The sequence below is a fragment of the Chironomus tepperi genome, unplaced genomic scaffold, assembly GCF_022539635.2.
Source record: "Chironomus tepperi strain 1889 unplaced genomic scaffold, CSIRO-AGI_Ctep_v1 contig_292, whole genome shotgun sequence".
NCBI classification, from domain to species: Eukaryota; Metazoa; Arthropoda; class Insecta; order Diptera; family Chironomidae; genus Chironomus; species Chironomus tepperi.
This window is the reverse complement of record NW_027226414.1, coordinates 5,085-10,777: the sequence shown is the minus strand read 5'-3', so window position 1 is coordinate 10,777 and position 5,693 is coordinate 5,085. Positions and strand designations below refer to the sequence as shown.

At 30.3% G+C, this 5,693-nt stretch overlaps 1 long non-coding RNA gene across 1 annotated transcript; it reads left to right on the top strand.

The window, feature by feature from the left end:
- The first annotated feature begins 3,942 nt into the window (after nt 1–3,942).
- Nucleotides 3,943–5,489, top strand: LOC139092082 (uncharacterized). The gene is made up of 3 exons (XR_011544569.1): nt 3,943–4,018; nt 4,464–4,610; nt 4,675–5,489. It is a non-coding gene; the product is annotated as an uncharacterized lncRNA (long non-coding RNA).
- The last annotated feature ends 204 nt before the right edge of the window (nt 5,490–5,693 follow it).

Here is a 5,693-nt window from a genome sequence, read left to right as displayed (position 1 = left end):
ATTACTGTATATGGTAAACGTTGACATATATACAATTTCAAGACTATATCCAAGTAACTAAGAATGTATAACATTATGTCTATTATGAGCGCCCCACGCTTTTATTTTTAGTTAAAAATTTTGTTTTATATTTGTGTGTCCGGAAAAAAATTATTTTCTTCTTTTTAGTTCACTCTTGAATAAAAGCGTGTACTTTTTAAAAAAAGTTTTTTTTTTATATAAATTTATTGGCTTTTAAGATTCGTTTTTGAATAAAAGTTAAAGAAAAATTGTACTTACTGAAAAAGGTTGACCTTCACTGGATCCTGATCAATTCCAAGCTCACAAAATTGCTTAAGACATCTGATTAAACACTTGCTTTACTCTTTTATTCACTTTATTTAATTCACTAGTCAACTTTTCATCAATTTTCTGTTTTGTTTACTCTTTGTACTAAAATTTTAGAACATGATTATGCAATTCAAATTTTATAAATACGTTACAATTTTAATTTTAATTAGCCGTTGATCAAATCGTTTTGATCTTTGACATTTTTAATATTTTAACATATTATACAATCTTTAAATGTAATTTTACGCTTGCTTAACTACATCAGCAACAATTGCTGTGCCATTTTCATAAAAATACTAAACAATTAATTTATTTTAAATTGTTTGTTTACAATTTGCTGAATAATTTAACATAAAAGTAGGCATAGATACCTTAAACTCCAAAGAGATATTGCGTTGATCTCATTGAGAAGCTGTGTGGGTGTTTGGATATTCAAGATACTAAGCGTATACTTTTGCTGATTGGAAATGTCAAAATAAGCATATTTGACTGTTTTACTGACTAATGTCCACTGGATTGTCTAATGTAAGTCTGATAGGCAAATATTATTTATGATAGTCAAATAGCTGCTATATTGTGTCTTAACGGCTATTTTCATGTTAACTGCCCTGAAAATTGCCCTTTTGACTACCAACTGGGACGTCCTTCATTGGCCGAACAGATCAATTGTGATTCATGGATTGCCATTGATGTCACCTAGAACTAGCTTTATCGCGGTCCATCACTTGGCAATTCCCGATTTCAAATGCAATTCTTCTACGTTCGTTAATGTTAAAAAATGTTAATAGCCAACATGAATGGCATAAGTCGATCAATTCCAACTAAATCCGTAGCAAATTCAAAATTCCACCAGTCTGGCATAATTTTGGATAGACTAACCAACTTTTGTGCTATTCGTATAACCCAGACATTGCCAGAGTTTACAACACTGCCTCAACATTTCATATGTATGCTTCACATGTATGTCAACATTTATCTGAATCGCTAAGATATGCGCCATGAGCAAAATGCACTTTACCACAGAAATACTAGCAGATGAAGAATATTTATTGGCAGATTTTTTCCTTCAATTCAAACAATTTTTTAACAAATATTTACTTTCCTCATTTATCTATTCGCTTTCCTAGCGAATGCATTTCTCGCATGATAGATTTTCCATTGTTTGTGTGTAGCTGATGCATATTATTAATATTTACAATTGCGAATTGTTTTGTATTGAAGAGAAAAAAGCAAAAAGATGAAGGTGAAATATTTTCACAATATTATTAATATCATATCGGCATTGTGACACTGGCATTGATAATTTCCATTCATTTACTTTGCTGCTTAATAATAGGGACTTTAAAATATCGTGACTCTTTTGACTCTTGTGAATCTCTTACAGAAATCGTATATGGTTATTAATAAAGTTTCAATTATAGCTCGTGTATTAATTGTTTGTGGATAAATTGTTTGGTATTTTAGTAAATTAATGGTGTGGTTGACTTCTGTAATTTGCGAATTTGATCTTGACCGAATAATTTTTATTGTTAATAGTTTATATAATTTAGATATATTTTGGGTGATAATCGTCATTTATATTGAATTTTGATGTTTTTGTTTTGTACATTTTAAAGTGAAATTTCAGGGGTAATTTAGTCATTTATAAAGCTAGGATTGAACGAGGCGATAACCTGAACTAGTTGAGTCTCTTAATTGAGTGTTCTCCTTGAGTTCATTGATATGATCCTTCACTATTTCATGAAAGATGAATACAGAAAATGTATAATTTATATATGCCTCTTTGCCACTTAGTTAAGTAGTCCCCGATAGCTCAATGGTATAAGCATGTAACGAGAAGTCGTAAGACGCGAGGTTCGAATCTCACTAGGCTCAATCTGTTGTTCGAAATTATACTTTTTCTGTTAGATCAACAATTTGAGACTTTTTCGATGACTAGAATAGCACATGTATAGAACTTGAACAGTTACTTTAACATAGTGCCTGATTCCAACAGAATGTGATTCTAAATCAGAGTCACGCCAACCTAAAGTCGGATTTTTGATCGATTTACAAATTTGCACTTTTCAGACTCATGGGATTACTATGTAGTTCAAGAGTGCTAAGAATAAGAAACTGGCAGAATTTATCTAAATACCAGATTCAGCTTCTGACGAACTCTAAATGCGGCAATGTACCTTCATGCGTCTTTGCTAAAGAAGTAAGTACTATTCAGATGAGTTTCTCGTCCAAAATACTCCTTCAAAATCGACATTACTCCAACTTTGATCCACCAAAAAAAAAAAACCCAAACAGCCAGCACACAGAAATCACAGAAATGAAATATATTCACAAGTCATACAATAAATAAATTATTATCAATGTAAAGATGAAAGAACTTGTTGAATGGCGCTTTAGTTATTGAAAAATGTTACATTATGAGATTCACAATTGGACATGCGGCATAAGCTTGTAAAATATTACTCCCGACCACATTTACTTCATTCACTTCAATATCCCATTTCCATTGAATTGAATAGCCTATGTATAGCAACATGCTGAAATATCACCTTACACAACAAGGCAAAGTTAAATTGTAACAGTTGAAAAAAATAAGGTTTCTTTTACACAATTATTGGCATAAGTCGAATTGTTGCAAACGCCATCGCATGGTAGACTTATGTCAACTGTACATACTCGTGTTATGAGACACGATTCATAATTAAATGGATGGGCGTGTGGATAGTAATGCTCCTACGTGATAATGGATATATTTTTGTGTGATAAATTTATTTTAATATTTCATCTTGTTTGTTTCCTTTCTTATCGTTGGCATTCAACAGACAGAAGACAGCAACTTCAGTGACTTTTTCTTCTTCTTCGGATCAACATTTTTTCGCTGATTTATTGGAAATTTTTACGCAAAGAGGAGAAATCAAAAAGTAGTATTGGAGTTGCTGTTATAGATGTGAATGGTAAGCTACGCGCATTTTATGCTTTTATTGGATCGAATAGATAGTAAAGTCCAAATAAGATACAGATCCATAATTCACAAATGAGTAAGATGCAGTTTGATTGGCCAAAAAAGCGTTTTAACTGATTAAATGCAAGTTATTGTCTAGTATCTGGACAGTTTACATTCAGACAGTCTAAGACTATATGTAATTGCAAGATCCAGCTAACATCCAGTGGCTAAATATTAGAATCCAGTATGGAAAGTTAACATAACTAAGAAATGGTAATAGTGGGCAATGTAATGATTTAGTCAGCCAGGCAGCCAGCCGGTCAAATTGCACTTTTAAGAGCATTACTTCCAAAGAAAAATGCAACAAAAAAACGTGTTGGAGATAACAAATGAGAATCATTTCGATACATGAAAAGTATTCTTCATTATTTACTTAATAAAAACTATAATTTGCATTAAAATGACTTTGTAAGAGGAATTTATTGAGATTTCCAAAATATAAAAATTGTTTTAAATATTTCTAATTATTTTATTTTTGAACGCAAGCAAGGAAATTGTAGAGAAAAAAATCAAAATATTTGACATTTACGTATAATTAACCTTAAAAATTTTATCAAAATTTTTGTTATAAAACAAAGTTGAAGCTAATTTCGGCACAGTGCTCAATTGAATTTTCAAATGGATTATCGACGAGTTTTGATCATCTTGTTGTTCATTTCAATGTTGAGTTCATCTTTAGCTTATGTAAATTCTATTATTGATTATTTCGATTAAAATGACGCTTATAGTTTCACTTTGGTCTGCTGGGTGTCTGACTGACTGTGTTAGAAGTGAAATCTCAGAAACTAGACAAAGTTGAGAGCTCCAGATTGAATAGTTTGAAGAATTGGATTAGATCTATTGAGTTACAGGCTTATAACTTGGTTTGGTAGCTTTAAACTATTAATTAATGATTTTTCAATTTTCCATGACACGTGTTTTCAACCTATTAAAAATTTAAATCTTTTTTGGCCGTTAATTTTCAAAAAGAAATTTACTGTTATTTTTCATGAAATTTTTGATTTGGATCCTATTGATTAACTGATTTCTAACCAAATACTGAGGCAAAAATGCGCTCAAGTACCTCGATCAATAACACGAAGACTTTCAAATTATTTAATAGAATTCTAATATTAATAAACTAAAACAGTTTTGCAGCAAATTTACAAGATTTGAATGCAAAAATAAAATACCTCAATATTTAAATTTGACAAAATGCAAACTTGCTCTTAGAACCAAAAATGAACCTGTCATGGAGATTGAAGGTGTAGTTTTAAAGAATATTAGCAAAATGTATGTAAGTATTTTTAAGTTTATAATCGTTAAATTAGTAAAGTTTTTAAGTATTTTGTTTTAAATAGTATGACTTGAAGGTCTCCTATAAATCAGAAAATTCCCGAAATTATCATCAATTAATCAACATGAAAGATGTCGATTTTTGTAAATTTTATGACAATACAGCTTCAAATTATCATTATTTGCTATCCGAATGTAACAAAATGTTTCCAGAATTTTGTCATAAATGTCCAATTCAAGCTACATATGCTGCATACAATATCACATCAACACCTTGGGACTGTCCAAATTCACAAAATTCAAAAATTCCAGTTATAAATTCAGGAAATTTTTGGCCAGATGGTGAATACAAAAATGAATTGACAATAAATCCAAATCGAGATCCAAGTTCAGTCAAATTTATATGGACCTTTATAAAGCATACTGGAAATAAGAATGTGTTCTAGGAGATGAATCTTCAGAAGTAGCTATATATAGCTTATTAATAGCTGTATATAGTGTACAAGCTTATTGGCTGTTCTACAAGCCGAGGATCACCTTTTAATCTTGCTTATTTACTTATTCACTAGGTTAAAGCCCTATCAAGCATGACAAGCAGAAATTTAAATTTACATTAAAATGACTTTTTGAGAGGAATTTATTGAATTTTTCCAAAAAAACTACTGTTATCATATATAATTAGGGCGGCCATCTACTGTATTGTTGCCAAGATACTACTATATTCTTCTCTTTTGCTGCTGCATCCCAATAAACCTCCAAAGTGTCCTAATTTTTCCCAAAAAGTGTCCCGATATTTTGCGAAAATCATCTGGTCTCCCTAAATTAAAAGTAAATCTATCTACAAAATAGTTTGAAATAATTGTTTTATTTTTGAACGCAAGCAAGGAAATTGTAGAGAAAAAAATACAAAATTTTTGGCATTTAAATATAATTAAATGAAATTAACAATTTTAACCTCAAAATTTTTATAAATTTTTTTGTTATAAAGCAAATTTGAAATAAAATTCTGCACAGTGCTCAATTGAATTTTCAAATGGATTATCGTCGAGTTTTGATCATCATGTTGTTTCTTTCAATATTAAGT